The sequence below is a fragment of the Microcebus murinus genome, chromosome 9, assembly GCF_040939455.1.
Source record: "Microcebus murinus isolate Inina chromosome 9, M.murinus_Inina_mat1.0, whole genome shotgun sequence".
In the NCBI taxonomy this organism is placed as follows: domain Eukaryota; kingdom Metazoa; phylum Chordata; class Mammalia; order Primates; family Cheirogaleidae; genus Microcebus; species Microcebus murinus.
The window spans coordinates 53,683,661-53,705,755 of NC_134112.1; positions in this window are offsets into that span (position 1 = coordinate 53,683,661).

Sequence of the window (22,095 nt, forward strand, 5' to 3'; positions counted from 1 at the left end):
ATGATGTGAATTTTTACACCCTTTAAATTAAATATTGTTCTCTATAATGTCATACCTGAAAAGGAAATGTGGGGATAAATTCTATAATGTGTCATTATCATAATCAGTTTTGTTTTATTCAAGATCTACAAAGATGCCAGATGATTGTTATTGAAATTGCCTATCCTGAAGGTCACAGGCAAGCATTTTATTAACATGGAGCCAATAGTATAACATTTTGAAATCCTTGTTTTATGAATTACTTTTTTAAACACAATTTGTATTCAATTTAATGAAACTCTATCAGGTTTCATGGTTTCAAAGATACACTTAACAAATAGGATTCAACGTCACCTTATTGTGTAATAACATGTTAGACATAAACTGGCCTGAGGCCAAAGACACCTGTGCTTTTTATTTTAACTTTGTGATAATTACTTCAAGTCAATGTTAATGTTTGCAAAATACATGTTTCCATAAAGAAGAAAACATTTTTCAAAAAGCCTGCAAAATCCGATTAGTTTGTTTGATTTTGGATGGTTTTCTTATACTAGTTAATTAAAGAAGCATACTTTTTTAATTAGTAAGTTAAGGGGATCTCTAAATCAAAAAGAAAATAAAGCAGTAGAAATGGTGCCTCATACAGTGAGGACATTTTCACAATCAACCTCACCAAACAAAACTGATTCATTTCAAACATGCAGGCACACACAGGCAGAGGCAAAGGTCGAAACAAACCAAAAGAAAAGAAAATTTTGAATATAAAGAAATTAGGCTTCTAGACACATTACCCTTTAGAACCAGATTCCTACCTATTCAGGTGAATTCCACTGGTAGATCTTGTATATCTACTCTGTGCTAGGCATTATGTTAGATGATGAAGATACTAAGATGAATGAGATAACCCCTGTTCTCGAAGAGTTCACAATGAAATGAAAGAAACAGAGAGTGACATGACTTGCTAACATCTTATCCAGCAAGTCTTGGCTGGTCCTCCCATCGTTAGGTCAAGCTAACCACCTTCTCTGTGCGAAATCTATGCCTTGTATATACTTTCAATTGCCATACTTACCGCAGCGGTGTGATTTGTTTGTTTCTACCCCCATCTCCATTTCAGACTCTGAGCTCCTTTAGGACAGGGTTTACATCTAATTTATTAATATCTCTGTCCCTAGTGCCTAGCATGATGCCTGGCATGAAGGAGCTCAATAAATCATTGCTTAAATGAATAAGGTCACAATGTAATAAGTGCCAAATGCAAGCTCACAAAAGTTCTATGGGAACAAAGAGGAAGGGGGAACTAATTTGTGGCAAGAGCTCATAGACTGCATCAAAGAAGTGACCTGAGAACTGTGAATTGAATTATTAGTTGACTAAATGAAGAGTAGAGTAAAAAGAAATAAGAAAGGAAAAGAGGTGTGAAAAATGCCTTTTTTTCTGAAAACAAGTATTCCAAACAGATAAAACACAGGATTCATAGAGAAAAGTTAAAATGTTCCACTACTATGAGTTTAAGTGGTGCATTTGTCTGGTTTTTCCTGGATTTATGATTTATTGCCCTCTATTTGTAACCCACATTCTCTTTCCTGGCACATGGTGTCATATGTCATCCACTCTACCTCCTACAGCCCCCACCAATCTTGTTACCTTCCCTCTCAATGTTGACCTCATTTATCTTTACCCAGCTAAAGTCCTAGCACTGGGCAGTGTTCCCACAACCACCTTCAAACTAGTCTTTACTCCATAGTCTCTTCTGTAGTCCGAACCACCATGCTTCAGTTAGAGTTTTGAAATTCTACAGATAAAGGTTTGGTAGAAGCTAGCCTCATCAGCTTGACTTCTCTGTGTTCTAACTCAGTTTGAATTAAAGTTTCTGTTACATTCCACCCACCTACAGCTTTACCTCACTCATCTAGTATTAGAAAACTCTGTAAGGAGTCCCAACATTGCCTTGCCAATTAGCAAGGTTGCTCACAAACAAGACTTCAGCAAAGGGATAAACTATGAAGTCTGTATTTGTTCAAGGGATACCTAGATGGAGTTATTCATGGTTAAGCAATGCTTCAGGTGAGGTTAGCACACATAGTTGACAGGCAAAGACTCCTATTTTCTTAAACGAAAAAAAAAAAAAAAAGAAAAAAGTTTAAAAAAATGAGGCCTACTGTCATCTTGAATCTGTCAACTCCACACCACCATTATATTAAGCTGTCAAATTTTTTCTCATATAACAAAGGAATGTATTTTATTTCTTTTAATCTAAACATTATACTTGTATACACAACATTTATTTATATAGTACCTAAGCAAAAGTTTTCATAAATGTGTTCAAGTCATCACAATTTGAGTAATTTTAAAGTTTCAACTTTCATACACTCTTTGTAAATCTCACTGAAGCATTAGACCTCAAGTAAATACACTTTTTAAAATCCTTGTCATTTGTGTAGTCCAGTTCTTAGTGTTTTGTTTGTTTTGTTGATAACTAATTCCAGAGAGGCTGAAACATTTTAGACAAAGTTTTTTTAATCTAAAATCAAACAACTTTCCCACTATAGGATTTTTTTTAAATACAACTCAATTTTCAAGGGGGTACATTCTCAAATTTCAAAAATAATGACAGTTTTATTAATCCTCAAATATTTGTTGTATTCATGTAGTATTTAAAATTGCTGATAAATGTAAATAAATTAGTTTAAGTCTGGGTCACTGTATACCATTCAATAAATTCCACTTGAATTTAGATACTGACTAATAATGGTATATCTATGTATCAAATTTGCATTGTTGCCATCTATGAATTTGAGAATCATTGCTCATTTTCTTCTTTTCATTACTTTTGGCTCTAATAGCATGTCTGTTGAAATTATTTATATTTTATTTGGTTTGGGAAGTGGGTTAAATTATTACTTAATGAATATTAAACAGCCTCACAAAAAATAATCTGTTATCTTTATGGAGAAGTGTACTGTCAATGAGTATATTGAATTCTTCCAAATAAGGAATATATTTATTCAAAAGCATAAGTAAATACTTATCCCAGTATTATCATATTTTGACTAAAATAATTGTTGAGTCATTAACTTTAGAAATATGCCATTATAAAGTTCCTTCTTTAACTTCCTAAACCCTGCAGAATTTAAAAAAAAAAAAAACTAAAAATACCCTAGATCACAAAATCTTTTCCCATTCAAAAAGTAGGACATATTTCCTCTGAATGAAGATTGGAATATAACTACTGTTTCCATACTGGTCTTATTTTAAGTACCTCTTTGTCATTGGTGTTTATAAAAAATTGAGCCATTATCAAGTAGCTCTATATTCATTATTGAAAAGTAATATTCTTGAATATTTTTAAAGGAAATATTTATACATTTTCATTAAATTGATTGATATCAATACATATCACACCATAGAGGAAAATTATTTATAATATACTACATTGTACCAATTATATGTAGTGTAATAATATTAAATAAAACCAACAAAAGCAGAATTATAGAAGCATTAATAATTTAGTACATCCTTCTATAATTTAGTACATCCTGTACTAAAGTTATTGCCTGATGATACTAATAGTATTAATACTTTTGTATATCTCTTTATTATGTTCAAAATATTTTCATGAGGTCATGTGAACATCCTCATATGAAGTAGGGCAATTTTATTATTCCAACTTTATAGGAGACAAAATTGATAAGTGGCATACCTTAGATATAACATTTAGCAAGTTTTAAAACCCAGAGGCAAGGTGCAGTGGCTCATACCTGTAATCCCAGCACTTTTGGTGGCTGAGGTGGGCCAGGAGTTTGAGACCAGCCTGGGCAACATAGTGAGACTCTGTCTCAACAATAACAACAACAAAATTAGCTAGGTGTCATGTTGCACAATTGTAGTCCCAGCTACTCTGGAGGCTGAAGCAGAAGGATGACTAGAGCCCAGAAGTTTGAGGCTGCAGTGAGCTATGATAGAGCCACTGCACTCCAGCCTGGACAACAGAGTGAGACAGATTAATGCAATTAGAACATACCTGTTTCATATTGTATCACACAGTGAAAATAAAATATTAAACTTTTAATAAATTATCACTGCAATGGGAATTAGTTTAGACCATCTAAAAATAATGTCCATTTAAGGAAATGATTTATTGACTTGGGCACTTGGTAATATATTAACTAATATGGAAGATGAATGAACCAATGAAAAATTGGCTAAGTATTCAGTTACAAAACATTAGAATTGATGTATGCAATTCATTTCTCTAATAAAAAATTGAAGGAAAAAATACCGGTTTTTTCATGCATCTCAAACAGTTTAAATGAAGCAAAAAAATATTTTTTTAATTGACACAAAATAAATTTTCTCTACATATTTGGTTAAGTGCCCAAAATAAGAAAAATTCTTTTTGAAATCATATATAGATATATAAGGTCTACTTTTATACATGAAAATAATTTTGTTTGAAAATATCTTACTTTTCAAATAATGATTTGAAATGAATACTTTTGAGAGAAACATATCCTTATATAAAAATTTAACATATAAAAGTTAGTATTCCATAAGCAAACTTTAAAAGTTGTTAATATTTTAATACCAATTTTAACTAGAGCAACTTTATAAATGGTTTTCTTTGTGTTGCTACTTCTTAGGATATAATAATTATCAATACTTATGTTAATATATGCCAGAAAGAAATTTTATGTAGATTCTCATTCTTTATAATTAATAATTCTACTCACTTACTGTATATATATTCAACTCAAATATATATAATTTCTGAAATAAATTACTTTTAGTACATATCTCTAAATGCTTTAATTTAAAACATCATATTCAAGTAGTATGAAAGAAAATTTAGGAAATTCTAAATTGTATTGATGATACTTTGCTTAAATTCTAAGTTCTCCAATCTACCATTGGGTTGTGAAGTTCTCCAGTGTGACTCTCTAAGAGAGCTGTCCTTTCTCCATTGACTATGTCAGTGGAAGTGAAGCACAGGAACTATAACTTTGGTTGGAAGTATAAATTAAGTTCTGGTTACAGTCCAATTAAAAATGGCACCTTGGAAAATTAATTTGATCTTAGTCTTCATTAAAGTAATGGAACTATTTCTAAGATTATTTCAAAATCCCAGATTTAGTATTAAATACATATTAGGATTGTCAATTTCATATAACTGTCTCTTTTCTCTCCTATTGCATTGTTGTGTTCCTTCTAACATACCATATGGTACTCAGCTGTGTGATATTCATTTAAAGTGTCTTTTGAAAATTGGGTCAACAAAGTAATATTCTAAAAATGCTTTTATATTGTTAGAAGCCTAGCTTCTCTGGAGCAATAGTCTCCAGTGAAGAAAGGTCTTTTTCCGCCCCTGCTGCCACTTCTAAAATTTTGTGCTGAAGTCATAAGAAAAAGAAAGAAAAGGAAAGAAACTTGTGCTTTTGAAAAGATCTTATCATCTTATTATTTCGTTCTTATTCTTTCTAAAATTATATACTAATTTCTACATTCCCTTCTATCTTCTGCAGTTTCCAGCACATCTTTCCTTCCAGTTAGCAATCCATCTCACAAAATTCAACATCCTCCCCAATGACTCATCTAACATCTTGATTCCACAGTTAATTGACCTATTGCCCTAATCCACCTTTTTAGTCATCAACAGAATGGTGACAAGTTGCACTCATTTTCATTTTGAAATGCTCTCCTATGAAGATCCTAAACTCTAAAATACATAACATATATATATATATAATGTCATAGTAAAATCATTTACTATATTATAATATATCATACATAAAATCTTGATTATAACCACTGTACAGTTTAAGAGGAGCAAAATGGGTACCACTTACTATCTGCTCAGCTTAAAAATATGATCATTTTCTGCTTTGAAACATCCATGATGCCCTTGCTTAATCACATCCTCATTTTTCTCCTCCCGGGGAATCAATAACTAAGATTTCCTACTCATAAATTCTTTATCTTCCAATTTCCTATTTCTTTATTCTCCAAGCTTTTTAAATTAATTCTTATTATGTCAGTATTATAGCGACGGAGCAAGATGGACAAGAGTCAATATGGCTAGAACTTATGGAAGACATTTCAGAGATCAAGAAAGCTTTATTGGCATGTAGAAATAAAATTTCTAGGATAAGTGACATCAATTAAAGCAGAAGGAGGTAGATAGAACAGGCTCACTTTCAAGGAGGTGAACATCCAGGGCTCAGACCATTTGTGTTACACGTGTTGAACGAATCCTAAGTACCCAGCACAATACATTGTACTTGGGTTTTAAAGATGAGTAAAAATCAGTCTCTGACTTTGAGAAACTCACAATCTATTGACAAGAGAGAAACACAAAATTAAACATGTTGTGTCATAAGTAGTAGTACAATAGTCACAGTAGTCATAGTTGTAGTATTATAATAATGGTAGTAGTAACGCTAAGTGTTTACAGTATACTATTTTCTCTACTAAGTGCTTTATTTGTATTACTTTAATCATTATAACAGCTCCAAAAACCCTATAGTTACCCCTAGTTTATCAATTAAGAAACATAAGTATAGAGTGGTTAAGTACCTAACTACTCAATTCACATACCCAAAGTGGTAGAAATAAACATTTAACCCAAGTAAGATTTATGATTATCTGTTTCCAGAAAGATGGTGAGTTATTGTAAATATAATTTAAGGGACCAGGCTATATGGAAAGAGAGAAAAAGAATGTCAAAGAATCTCAAAAGATGAAGAAGAGGAGGGGAACTAAGTTGAATCAGAGAGAAGAGAACATCTCCTTTACTAAGATAGGAAAGACAATCAAGTAGCAAATCAGCAGAGCTGTTAAGAAATAGGTTTTGAAGTCCAGAAAATCTGACTGGAATACCAGCTATAGCCATTTACTTAGCCACGTCTATGTGCCTTTTTTTAAATCTCCTTGGGCCTCAGTTTTCCCATCTATAAAATAGCCAATATCTTAGTTCCTTCATCCATATAAGAGAACTTACAGAGAACTTATTCATAGAATTGGGGTAATAAGTAACACTGACATATAACACCTACTGCTAATACTGATATATATTAACTTTTCTCCATTTCTGTTCTGATAGTGATGAGAAAAAGATGTACTTTTTTATTTCCAAAGAAGATTTTCTCAATTATATCTACTTGCACTACCTCTACACATTTAACCCTCCACTTCTTGTCTCAGTCTTTTGCACCTATAATTACTCCCTCTCCCCATTTTAAAGTAATAGTTGCAACAATGACAATACTCTCCCTTAGCCATGCCATTCATTTGAACACTTTTCTATTTCTTGCCTTTTCTCACAAAGATCTGCAAAAGAGAAATTCTAAAAACTCTCAATAAGACAAAGAACTTATGTTTGACTTCTTATCCTGTAAAAACCCCATTAGATTAAGATGCCAACACTTACATCTTAATTTCCAATTATGTCATCTTTGAATTCCTAATTTTTGGGCAACTATCTTCCATCCTTACCCCTAAGGATGCATTCTAAAGTAAATTAGTCAAGCATTTTTTACTAAGTAACCATTTGCATAATTTTAAAAATAGGCCAGGCGCGGTGGCTCACGCCTGTAATCCTAGCACTCTGGGAGGCGGAGGCGGGCGGATTGCTCAAGTTCAGGAGTTCAAAACCAGCCTGAGCAAGAGTGAGACCCTGTCTCTACTATAAATAGAAAGAAATTAATTGGCCAACTAATACATATAGAAAAAATTAGCCGGGCATGGTGGTGCATGCCTGTAGTCCCAGCTACTCGGGAGGCTGAGGCAGTAGGATCGCTTGAGCCCAGGAGTTTGAGGTTGCTGTGAGCTAGGCTGATGCCATGGCACTCTAGCCCAGGCAACAGAATGAGACTCTGTCTCAAAAAAAAAAAAAAATTAAAATATATAGTTATCAAAGTTAGCATTTTCAAGTTTGAAAATAAGACTTTTCTATATAGTTTACTATATAAAATATCTTCCAGAAAACAAAATGATTCTTTTCATATAAGTTCAGTGAAATAAACTATATTATATTTTATATATTTCAAATATGAAAACGTTTGAGAAACAGTCTAAGCAATTGTAAGTGCTAATGAAGAATTTTCAAAACTAAAATCAAACTTGAAAAAAATGTAGCACAGGAGAAATTAATATTTATTGCAATAAGACATAATTTGCAGGAAGAAAATGTAAGCACAGGCAATTATTCATATTCTCTAAAAATCACATGAAAAAGACTACTACCATAATTCACACCTAGAAAGATAATAATTTATGCAAAATCACTCCCTTTAAAAAGTAAAGATGAAAAGAGGCATGACACCTCAAAACCCTGCCAAACTAAGGATAAACACAAGAAATAAACCATATGTGTTGTGGGAGGCAAATCCACAAAGAAACTGTTAGGCAAAAATAAGACCAAACTATGACATGATCCAGATGTTCACTAATATGATGGTCTCAGCAAAATCTGACGGACTTCAAGGTCTTGTAGAAAAGAATAAAAGTTCCCAAAGTGTGAACACTGATCGGCTTCAATTATTTGGTAATTCTTTTTAAATAATTGCTTTTGTTTGAAGTATTGTCATCTTTCAGCTTTAACTGTCTTGGAAATTGATAAAAAGCAGCATAAAGAGATGAAACAACAATGAAGGCTTTGAAGTACAATCATTCTGTTCATAGGAACTTTAAGAGACCATTTGGGTTGGCCCCCAGAAAAGACTGTTGTATATATTAGACAATCTGGAAGGAGGTAAAAGAATGAGGCCTGTACACAAATATTTTATACTGTCCATAACTAAAAGGGGTATTGAGTTAAAAACTCAACAAGCAATTTATATATATATATTCATGGTAGATAGCACTAAAGATAATTTCCAGAGAAAATTTGAGCTAGGCTTCTTTTTTTTTTTAACACCTACAGTATAGATGTACTCTCTGTATATCTAGTTCTAGGCTTTATGTTTCTCACTGCTTTTTATCTGTCCTCCTATGGTTAAGTGGGAGGAATAATGTCTTGCTTTAACTAATGTTAAATGTCTTGCACTGAGTACAGCAGCTTACTTGTATACTCAACTTTCATTTATTAGCCACATTATGACATAAAATATTTAACATAACATTAAAGGTTTGAACTGGAGAGAGAGTGCTCAAAAATAAGAAATTTTAAGACATAATAAGCAGAAAAATCTCAATGGTGTGAAGGTAAAAAGAAAGAGAAAATGGAGCCTGGGAAAGGCAATGGAAAAAAGTGCATGATTTTCAAAAGGAAGTGAAAGCATGAAAGGAACAAAGATATGATTTATTTTATTTTATTATTTATTTATTTATTTATTTTGGAGACAAAGTCTCACTTTGTTCCTTGGGCTAGAGTGCTGTGGCATCAGCCTAGCTCACAGCAACCTCAAACTCCTGGGCGTAAGCAATCCTTCTGTCTCAGTCTCCCAGGTAGCTGGGAATACAGAAATATACCACTATGTCCAGCTAATTTTTTCTATATATTTTTAGTTGTCCTGCTAATTCTTTTCTATTTTTAGTAGAGATGGGGTCTCGCTCTTGCTCAGGCTGGTCTTGAACTCCTGATTTGGAGTGATCCTTCCACGTTGGCCTCCCAGAGTACTAAGATTACAGGCGTGAGCCACAGTGCCCGGCCCATCTCTTCTATTAACAGTGCAAATGCTTGTGATCCTATGTCATTCCTTTTTTTTTTTTTTTTTTTTTTTTTGTCTTTCTGGTGATGCCAGTCTTATGTGCTATTGATCTCTCTTTATCTTGTCTAACTTGCTCAGCCATCCACTATGACCAGGCTTCTCAAAACACGTGGTCAAACTGTGGACTATGGACATTGTCATCACTTTGGAGTTGATGAGAAACATCAATAACAGAAGACCCATCCCAGACCTTCTGAATCACAACCAACATTTTGGCTCAATCCCCAGGTGGTTTGTGGCCACAATAATGTTTGAGCTGCCATGGTTTAAGTGACTCATTCATATAGATTTGGATCTCTTTCTCTTTGAGGGGCACAGATTTGGATCACTCACTGTATCTAATAGCTGATTTCTCAGGATTTCACTGGCCCAGTGGCCCCACTCAGGTTTTCTCCTGTCTGAGTCCCGAGAAGGTTTCCCTGCCTCTAAGGTCTACTGGGCTTATGGGTGAGGATCAGACACTAAAATGTAAGGGCCCTGGAATATCAGCTTAAAATTGCTTAGTCTATTGATGAAGAGAAACTATTACATATGTTTTTGAGTGATTGTGATGAAAATTGATAGAAAGTTGTTGTGTTTTAAGTAATATTTACCTAGTAATGATACAGGCTAGATTGGAGGTAGAATTGCACTTACAAGGTATTTCTGTTATTTCATTTTTTAAAAGCAAAGCAATCTTGCCTATCTTTTAAAAAAATGATTACAAATTATATAGAAAACCTCAACTATAGAAATATTTCTATCTAGCTTACAAATAACATTCTGAGGAGAGGGAATGTATTGTAGTGGAATGGACATGCAATGGAAGAGAATATTTTATAAATAATATTATCTTCTCATTTCCCTTAGGCTTCCTAGTGTAATGAAACTACAAAATTTCCTGGATTATTATAGTATTAGGCTTCATGAAGTTTGACAGAAGTTTGCAAGTTGCTTTTTAGATTTCTCAACAATTTTTCCAGTTATTTCATTGTATTTTTATTCTATGAAGGAAATACAGTAACTTAAAAACTCTCTATAAATAGAAATACTCAGATTACCAACAGAAAGACTTCTTAAACTTAAATATGCAACGTTAGCAAAAACAGTAATCAGAGTCTATTTCCTTAGGCTATTTTAGGGCTATTGAAACCCAATAATATATAGAGCCAACATTTTAAAAATAACCAATATTAACAATGTGTGCATGCATAAATGCCACATATTTCTAAGATTCATTTTTCAATTCATGCTGGGTGGTCTACTACTGCTTTTAATACTACAACCAACTGATCCCAAGTTCAGGGTTATTGAAAAACATCATAAATAAAATCCATGTGTGTATTATTTAAGTACCAGATGATATTTACAAAGATTTCAGAAAGTTTGCCAATTTATTGCCACCAAAACCACCAATTTTTACCATTATTTGTACAATCAGAAGTTTCTCATAATGTTGAATTCACCCCAATAATCTCTCCTAGAAAATTTAAGTATGTCTGTGAGGGAATGAAATTATTTATTTATGTGGTACTCTCTGCTGCCTGTAAAAGTGACATACACCATGTGTTCAAGCAGCCCGTGAACTTCTTGGACTACCAATTGTAACTGATCCAGACATTCTTATCAAACAAAATACCTGTCCTCAGGAAAAGAAAAAAAGTCCCTATACTGTTGTTTGTATGAAAATCCTTTATTAATTAGCAGCAGCATTATGTGCTCATTAAAAATATTTAGTCATTTCCAAAAAAAAAAAAAAAAAAACATTTAGAACTGAATTACTGGATGTTTTATGTCAATGTGATTTCAGGAAGCAGGGACTTTAAATTAAAGTTCAAGGGAGTTTCCAGCCATGGAGTTTGAAAAGTACAGTTTTATCTTAAGCTCTCTGTAAATCATCTTAAAATACTGCTGATTTGCTAATGTGTAACACAGACTCCTAAATTTTTGTTAGAGAAAGGATAAATTGGGAGTAATGGGAATGGGAGTCTAGGGGCAAATGGAGGTACAAGAATGTTTCCCAGGAAGATATGATACTGTAATGGGACAGTTATTATAGGACAAAATAAAGTCACTAACAAAGAGGTACTAATTTACTATCTCTGCATCATAATACACAAGCATTTTATTTGTACCTTTGGGTATTAACATTTTTTTACCATAAAGAGGTGAGCCTTGGACAAAAATCTCATACAGCATCAACAGCTATATCATTAGATACAGACAAATGCCACAGAATTTTAAAATTCAAATCTCCATTGACAGCAAACAATACACTCTGAGGTCTGCATTGATAAATATGTTGTTCAGAGGCACATTTGTGGGGTTTTCCTCAAGGACAAAGGAGCCTTCCGGGAGCTGTTTTCTTGGCCAGGTGCAGTGGAAATTCCACATTCCTTCACTGTTTGAATCCTGTGCTTCCCATCATAGAGTCGTGGCCAGTAGCTCAGGACTTACAAATATCAAGTGACATGGGCGAGGCTTTCATCAGTCAGAAATGTTAGAAAATTTTTCAGATATGGCAGATGAAGTAGAGTTTCTAGGAGATTTCTCATCCTTTTCACTTCGGGGCTGAAGAGAGGACCACAACAGCACACAGCGAGGTCAGAGGATGAGGGGCATGAGCATTCTGACCATTTTCGGAGAGGAGAAATATCTCCCCAAGTTTAAGCAAAAAAGCTACATATGATTCAGAATTCAGGGGAATTACTGGAAAATAAAAGAAGGAAAAGCAGTGGGAGAAAAGAAGGAAAGGTAACCAACTCACTTGCCTTCCTTCCTTTTGGAAATCTGAATTTTGAAAATAAGAGTTACAGTGACACTAGAGAAAAGATAATTTTAGAGTTTGCATTAATTTGCAAAAGAACATGACTAAGATTTTGGTTCAGGGAGTAGCTTACTTAACTGGAAATGCAGATTCTTAAATCTTGGTTTATTTTACCTGAGTATTAAAAAAGCTGTGTGTGTGTGCATGTGTGTGTTTTAATTCATTCAAACGTATCCAGACAAACTAATAGCCCTTTCCGTACTTAGTCATATTTTAAAACAGGAAACTTGTAGAATTCTTACATTCAAAACTAAAATTGCTTGTTGGGAAACAACAATCTTTATGACTCAAGCACCTATCCACCTTCCTTATCTTTACATTTCATATACCCTGGCTTATAGAATGGATTATAAGTCCTCTTTCACTAGCGTTGTGCACCACAGCAGGGAGAAACCAAACAATTCCATCTTTTCCATAAAATCCAAGGTAAACTCATTTAGAGAAATAAAATGCTGTGTGGCACCTCATGGTTGTAGTTTCCTCCTCCAAGACTTGACCTGCAAGTTCTGTACAGTGCCCCTGCTGCAGCCCACATTCAATTCCTGCTGCTCTTCTAGATCCAGCTCTACTCCATACCTCAGCTGCTTATATATCTGCATGTATCTGAAACAGACTATTGGTACTATTCACTGAACCACTTAGAGCCTATCTCTGCTGATACATAGCCACTGCCAGACACCTGTGCCAGAAAGCCACAGCAGTCCCTGGTGCCACACAAAGGTGCCATCCCAATTCCTCTACTACCCTGGCCTTCCTCCGCCTCACATATTCTAGTTCCTGGTTTATTGCATATAATTGAACAATGGTAGCAATGAGTCTACACACTTTCCAAAACGTTCTCTTTATTTTTTTAATTTTAATTTTGTTTTTGAGACAGTCTCACTTTGTTGCCCAGGCTAGAGTGAGTCCTGTGGCATCAGCCTAGCTCACAGCAACCTCAAATTCCTGGGCTCAAGTGATCCTTCTGCCTCAGCCTCCCGAATAGCCGGGACTACAGGCATGTGCCACCATGCCCGGCTAATTTTTTCTATATATTTTTAGTTGGCCAATTAATTTCTTTCTATTTTTAGTAGAGATGGGGACTTGCTCTTGCTCAGGCTGATTTCAAACTCCTGACCTTGAGCGATCCAATTCGCCCACCTCGGACTCCTAGAGTGCTAGGATTACAGGTGTGAGCCACTGCACCCGGCCTAAAACGTTTCCTTTATAACCTCTTTTTTTAGTTTCTTTTTTTTTTATTTCAATATATTTAGAGAGTACAAGTGGATATAATCTCTTTTAAGCATCTTCATTTTAAATCCAACCAGAAGAGACTTCAGACAAGGTGAAGATTTTTGTCACAGACATTTTTCTGTGTCAGGTGCGAGTATTCAAATGCAATTATTCTCATTCTTGTCCTAGAATGCGTTTTTCAAAGGCCATTTTTCTTCAAACTCTTACATGGATTCCAGAGGAGAGAAGGGAAACCAAGCAAGTCCCTTGGGATAGGCTACAAATATCACAAGAGTGTGCCGAACAGATTTAAAATGCAACTCTAGCAATTTCCCAGGCTGTGCAACATAACATTCATGAAATAATTGCTGTTAAGTGAGGGAATTTCAAACAACCTACACGACAATATAAAACACCAAGAGGGAATATTCATGGGCAGAAGGGATCTTCCTCAAATCTTATTATCCAGATTACTGCCTCTTCTGCCTACCTGCAAAGGTTACTTTCATTCTCTCATTCCATGAGATACCTGTTTATCTCTGTTCATAATTGTATATACTCAGGCACTTGTCTTGTACTATGGTTAGAATCTAAGTTCTCTTTTTATAAAAATGCCATCCTATCTCTATATTACATCCATACTATATGTTAATCTTGAGCTCTATTAATCAGAAACAGATGCATATGACAATCAACTATCACATGCTTAGAATATATAAAAATTAATGAAATATGTATTATGGAAGAATTGGCAATGGGCTTAGGAAGATGAGAAGAAATTTATATCTCTCACTTATTCACTTGACAGCAATTATCAAGTCCTTACTACTTGCTGGGACAGAAAATATAAACTTGACCTCTAGGAGGTTACAACCTATCAGTTGAGATAAGATAGTTGATACTGAAATATGTAAAAGAAAGTGATGAACATCTTAAGAAAGAGTTTTATATGCTATGATAGTTCATGGATCATAGAGTTAAATAAAAGAGCTTCAGAAGTATTAATAATTGAGAAGCAGCTTTCTTCCATCAGAAAGATAGAGCTTTATTGGTCCCATTATACAGAGAAATGGACACATAGTGGAAGGCTTTGATGCTAAGGTTAATGTCTCCTTAGATAGTGTTTTTCATACTACATCTCACTGTCTCTATGATGGATTAAGCTAACATAAATATTTCTGTATGAAAATTGAAATATTTACACACATTCATTCATATAAAATGTTTTCATGTAAATATTTTTGATATTTCAAGAACAAATATTTTAACCTAGTAACTTTCTGCTTTTCAATGTGCCTACTAGTACCTTCTATGACTTTGTACCGATTAATCCCTTCTCAATAATTGTTTTGTTTTTATGTAGATAGATCCTAGGAGTTTATTCATGTCTTTCACATAGTTCCATGTTATATACAACTTAAATGTAGCTAAGTGTGTTCATTTTTTAAAAATATACTTCAGGAAAAATTCAATCTTGAGAATGGGTTTGTGCTGGGGGAAAACATCAACAGGCTGTCAACTTTTCAAGTAAAGACCTCTCAGGATATGAGTATCTAGGGATTTTGCAAAGGCTATTTTCACATCATAAAATGTCTGTCTGAATTTCTTGGCTACTTTTGGTTTTGACATTTTATTTTTCGAGTCAAAGACATCTCAATGTGTCATTATCTTGAAGAATGTAACCTTACACGAGTCCAGATGAATATAGAAACTTAAAGGCTCCATGATTTTAGCCAACCTGCACCTGCCATCTTCCCCAGAGACCTACTCCTGTGTGATTTCCTTGCAAGAAATAAAAACTTTTTACAGATCATACTGCAGTAATTCCTGTTATGCAGTTGCAAAATCCTCTCTCATTGTTTGATTTTTGCCTTCCATTTCACATTTTGGAAAAATTTGAAGGAGTTTAAATTAATCTAATCTTTTTGACAAAACTCAATTGATGAGGTTAGATAATGAACATAAAATAGATTGTAATTGTTGGCTTTTCTTTTTAAATTGGACTTGCAATCCTGGTCAAGGAAATACTTCTGCAGATGATATACCTCTAGACCTCTGACCCATACATTATCACTCCAAGAGGACATATCTCATAATGTGTAAATCACAGTGCCAAGCACATAGTACATGGAAAAAGGTTTCAGTTCACGTCAGCATACATTTGCACCCAATGCATATTAAATGTTATGGAAATTGAAGCCAAAGAGTTAATGATGTTCTGGTAGGTGGCTAGATATAGCTAAGAGGGGTTGACTGCACCCAAATGCATCATGAAAGATGAAATAAAGACATGCTTTTTCTTCTTCACTTTCAAGGATGTTATCTAACAAACTGCAGTTGGAACCAAAAGACATAAAGGAGAAAGAAAAATTTCAGCTAATGATTTGAGTCAGTCTGGCAAGTGATAGTGGTAGCTCTGTAAAATGGGTAATAGATTGGTATTAGTGTTAGCCAAGCATTTCTGCAGCTGTGGCTAAAAATTAGTCTTTTCCATATGGCTTCAATATACAAACTGAAGTGGTGAAAGTACTCAGAATGGCAGATATACCAAGTGGGAGGATAAAATGTATTACAAGTATTAATACTAAAACTGATCATCATATTATTTGATAGTTCCACTATTTGTGTTATATTCATTTCCTTTTATCATTATTAATAAAGTTTTGATTATAATAGACACCTTAGTTTATTGATTTAACAAATATTGAGTACCTCTCATGTCCCAGAAAATGCGTGTAAACTTTAAACTGACGTACCCCACAGAAATCTCTTAAAATGAGACAAATACCTCTGTTGTTATCATAATATAAATTCTCAGCTAACTGATCCTTTAAGTCCTTCCATTTAAATTGATTCCTATTATCCAACCATATAGGAGCTTTCACTTGCAAATATAATGCCATGAACATAGAATTGAGTAGAAACCACTTAATGGAGAACTGGCCCCATTCAGTTTGATTCTCAACATCTGTCCTTTTTCAAATGAAAACCTCCAAGAAAAAAAAAATGACACATTGTAAATCTATGATAGTTTTCATCAGTGTCAGTTGGGAGAATGTAACTAATGCTATTTGCTGTTGTAATTACATGAATAAAGTCAAAGTGTTTGACATGTGTAGATTCCATACATGAATTTAATTCATTTGCTAAATTCACCTATTTTTATTAAAAGGTAAGTAGGTGCCATAAATCACAAAATTATAATCTTTTGCTGCTGGAGAACCAAAATAAACAAGTGAATAAGCACAGTTACAAACATTGAGTAATTAAACCTTCACCCAAAAAATATTTCTTTAGCCTCCATAGCCTTACCCATTAGAAACAATAGCATGGGAAAGTATTGCATTTCTTTCTGAACCTTCTCACGGGCTACAAAGAGTAAACCCTAGTTAGATAGGGGAAAGGAAGCAATACAAAATTGAATGAATAAATGGGACAGATTAATGTGGAAAAAAAATGTAGCTAATCTATTTATTCAGAAACATTTTCTTAACAAAAACTCTTTCTACCACTCTCTCTTAACTCTGAAATCTCAATGGAGTTGAAGATTATATGTTCTTATTTGGATTGATTCTCCCAAATTCTTTGTTATCTGAGGAAAGTGATTTTGTATGAATTTGCCAAATGACTGTGGTTTCATATGAAAGGTGCATTTATAAAGGAACTTTAATACTTCTACTTTTAACATGAGAGATTATTAATCTTAATTACATATTACTAGAGCACCTAATATTTTAAAACTCAGGAATAACTTTAAGTTTAAGAAAAGTAAAATCAAAATTAAGAAAAGACTTTTCCTTTTTTTGAGAATCTAGGTGTAATTTATTAAGCAATATGTTTTAAAGACTTGCAAAAACGTAAAATCATTAGGATATGACAAAATCATATTTTAAAAATAATGAATGTTTCTCCAAAATACTTAAAGCTTGTTACATTGAAAACAGAGTGGGTTTCTTGCTAACTAACAAAAAATGCCAAAAATAATCTCAGAGGGATTGATTGTTGGTTATCAACTACAATTTTTAGAATGATAAGTGAAATGTCAAAAACACATCAATCTGCAGTGGAGTTACGTAGAATAAATTCCATATTTCTCAAGGTCACCAGCTAATGCATTATCCTAAATTAACTAATGTATAAAAAAGGAAACCATAGATTATTTTGTCACATAATTAAATTGAGGAATTCTTTTAAAATTTACTTTTCTTTTCAAAAGTGACAGAAGCATGAGAAAACACAAACAAGATTTTCCAGTAACATCTGGCCAAGGAAAAGCCACTTTAATTCTATCGAATTGTTACAGTATACTTAAGCTATTTTGGACTAAACATATATGAAGAATAGCAGTAAGAGGATAATTTCTAAAATGCAATATAGTGACCCTAGGCAGAAAAGAATACAATAACATTCTTGAGGAAATGTACCTGCTATATAGATTAGTCTCCAGTGAAACGATGAGAGCATGCAGGTCAGTCTGACACTGAGCTATGATCGAGTAACACATTTTAAGCAAAGATTTCACACCGTTCAGAAGATAAAGCGGCAATGTCAAAGTGTATAAAGAATGGAAAAACAACAGAAGGCCTCCTGTGCTCAGATAACCATGACCAAAGGAAGTCAAGTGACTCAGACTATGAGGCCTTAACCATAGCACCCCTGTCTTCCCTGTAAGAGATTCTCTGAACTCCACTGAAGGACACAGAGGAAATTGACAATGAGCACAGACCAAAAAAGCAGTGACAAATATAGAATCTTGATCCTTCCAAGGCATAGACCTTTTTATTCATTTTATCTTTTTTTTCATCTTCAGAAAATCTTCCCATATGCCTCCATTTTAGCACTTATGATATATTTATATAAGATGCATTCTATATTTTAATCTGACTGGCATGTTAGCCAGATAAGGAGCTTTTTGAGAGAAAGGAAAGCATATCTTATTTATCTTTATTTCCGTAGCTGCTTGCATAGTTCTAGACACAGAGTAATAGACACTCAGTAGATGTTTAATTGGTTGACTTGTAATTGAAGTACTACTAGAAAAATGTCAAATTTTTAATAAGTATATCAAAACCAGTAGTGCCATATTTTAATATGAATGACAAATAAGAGTATGTGTTTATACATATAGTATCAAGTGTATGAAACTTGATATTATACCTTAGAGTTGGATAAAACCTCATACTGAGCATATGCTATAGTCTTCTCTAACATTAATCCTAGATCTAAAAAAAAGTATATATTTTTAAATATTGTATAAATGTAAGACCATGCTTGAAAATGAAAAGGAAAGTGTCATAAAATCATTGAGTTTTTCCTGAAAGACTGAAAAGAGAGAAACTTTGATCAAGTAGAAGAATGTCGGCTGAGGAAACTTTTGGCAGGTCTGATTTTTAAAATTTGAAATACCATTGTAGATGCCTGGCGTGGCAGGGAGTTAAAATGTGGGATTAACTGAGATGCCACAAAGGAACAGTGTATCTGTCAGCCCAAGCACATTTCCTGTTCCTCTGATATCCCAGGCCACACATTCCTCTCCACTGATACAATCTATAGCATTTGTATTTGTCTTCAGGTAGAACATGGCTGGAGACAAAAGACAATGCTCCAAGCAGCTGGTGATGCTAGAAAAAATGGGAAAAAAAAGAACCAGGAGAGCAGAAACACCTCTATCTAAAGATAATCTTGCCCTTCGATCAGAATCACTGAAAATTGTGAGCAGTAAAGGCCCAACTGCAGTTTGAGTACTCTACCCCAGACAGACTTCATTCACTAAAGTAGCCAAACATATGAAAGAGAAAGTAAACTACAAATAAGAACATTTCGATAAAATCACAAGACACCTTAGCAGCAGCAGTCCCAGGACAGAGAAACAACTATGGATTAAGCATCAGTTTTTTAAAGGGCTATCTCAAAGATAAATCTTGACTCTAGCTTTAGAGAAGCTAAAGTGACCTTGATGAGCAGTAGAAGGAATCACAATGTGAAAATATTTTACTAAAAATGTATACACTTAAAGAAAACAAAATCCATAGTTCCAGTCATACCATAGATTAGTGCATGGTACTTATAAGAAACAACAATCAGGAGAACTTAAACCCGAGAAAATAGATTAGATAGAACAGCGATTATCAACAGCTGATGTATTGCAATCTTTTGTAAAAACAATTTTCTGTACTGATGGGTGTGTTCATTAATTTGACTGGGGTAATGTGTACATATATCAAATCATCACATTGTACACCATACATATGTACAATTTTTATTTGTCAAATATTTTTAAAGAGAAAAAGGTGTTGAGACTTCAGTCCCACCCTCAGATATTATGATAAAATTGGTTCAGGGTGCTGCCTGAGGATCATAATTTTTACAAGCTCCCAAGTGATAATAATGTGCAGCCCAGGATGAAATCCTCTGTGATGGGCTATCAATAACAGGAATTTAAAACCCACATATACTGTCAGACAGTAAAAGGAGAGATTGGATCTGTGATGCCTTACTACAATATTCAAAGAGCCTTCTAGGATTTATGATATTATCGTTATCCTATCCTTGGTTTTCTCTGTTGCCACTGCCTATTATTGGAGGAAAGAGGTTTGAATAAAGAGAAACTCTGGTGAGTTTAAGGTATCTCCAAGGGATATACTAAAAATTAATCCAACAACAGCCACACAAAGTAGAATTATCTTTTCATATTCAACAAGGCCCATTGTCTAGTCCTTACATGCTCAGAAACTTGATCTGCCAGCTTTCCAGAGTTGATGTTGTCAGGGATGATGAATCCAGCCTATACACAATGTGTAAAGTAGCATGGCAATTTATTCATTGGCAATGAGAGATATAACTATGAATGAGATAGAAAAGCATACAGAGGGAAGTTTTTATTTAGCATGGAATCAGAACAAAAGGAATTAGTCGTATGGCTCAAATGTTTGAGAGCCTAAAGCCATGATTATTGAAAGCATCTCTTCTTCATTCATTTATTAAAAAGGATTTATTGAATTTCCATATGTATCATTATGGCACATAAGCATGTAGACAATGTTCCTTATCTTAGGTAGATGACATTCTAGTGATGGGGGGGGGTAAGGAAGGCAATAAAAAAATCAATATATACAGAAATCAGTAGTATTCCTATAGACCAACAATGGTCAGACTGAGAACCAAATCAAAGACTCAATGCCTTTCACAATAGCAACAAAGAAAAAAAAATACCTAGGAATATATTTAACTAAGGAAATAAAAGACCTCTATAGGGAGAACTACCAAACACTGAGGAAGGAAATAGCAGAGAATGTAAACAGGTGGAAAAGCATACCATGCTCATGGGTTGGCAGAGTCAACATTGTTAAAATGTCTATACTACCCAAAGTGATCCACAGTTTCAATGCAATCCCTATTAAAATATCATCATTTTTCACAGATCTAGATAAAATAATTCCATGCTTCATATAGAACCAGAGAAGACCCGTATAGCAAAAGCAATCTTAAGCAAAAAGAACAAATTGGGAGGCATCAATTTACCATACATCAATATATAAATTTTAAAAATATCAAATAGTGAATACAACGTATTGAATAATGTCCCTCCAAAATCCATGTCTAACTCAAAACCTCATAATGTGACACTTTTTGAAAATAGGGTTTTTGTAGAGGCCATACTGGATTGAGATGGGCCCTAAATTGAATGACTGGTGTCCTTATAAGAAAAGGAGAGGACACAGAGAGACAGACACACAGAGAAGGTGGCCATGTGAGCATAGAGGAAGGCAGAGATGGGAGTTATGCTTCCACAAGGCAAAAGAATGCCTGGAGCCACCCGAAGCTGAAAGAGGCAAGTAAGGATTCTCCCCTAGAGTCTTTGTATAGAGCATGAGCCTTCTAGCACCTCGGTGTCAGGTGTCAGATTTGGGGCCTCTAGAACTATGCTAGAATAAATTTCTGTTGTTGTAAACCACCTAGTTTGTGGTAATTTGTTATGGCAGCCCTAATACAACAATATGCTATGATAGAAAGTTAATGAAAGGCATTAATTCTGCAATTTGCATGAAACTAAATAGACAATAAAAAAAGATAAACAAGAAAATGCTCCAGATAAAAGAAATGGCTTGCTGTGAGCTAGGCTGATGCCACAGCACTCACTCTAGCCTGGGCAACAAAGCGAGACTCTGTCTCAAAAAAAAAAAAAAAAAAAAAAAAAGAAATTGAATATTGAAAGATATGGCAATAGCAAAGATGCCAAAGCTCTGATAGGTATGGTACATTTCAGGAACCAAAATGAAGCTGGAGCTCAATGGGCTGAGGGTAGAAGGTTAGGAGGCAGGTTAGACAGGAATTCAAGATGCATGTAATATAGGAACATATAGATTTTAATTTTTAGTGTAATTTGAAAAT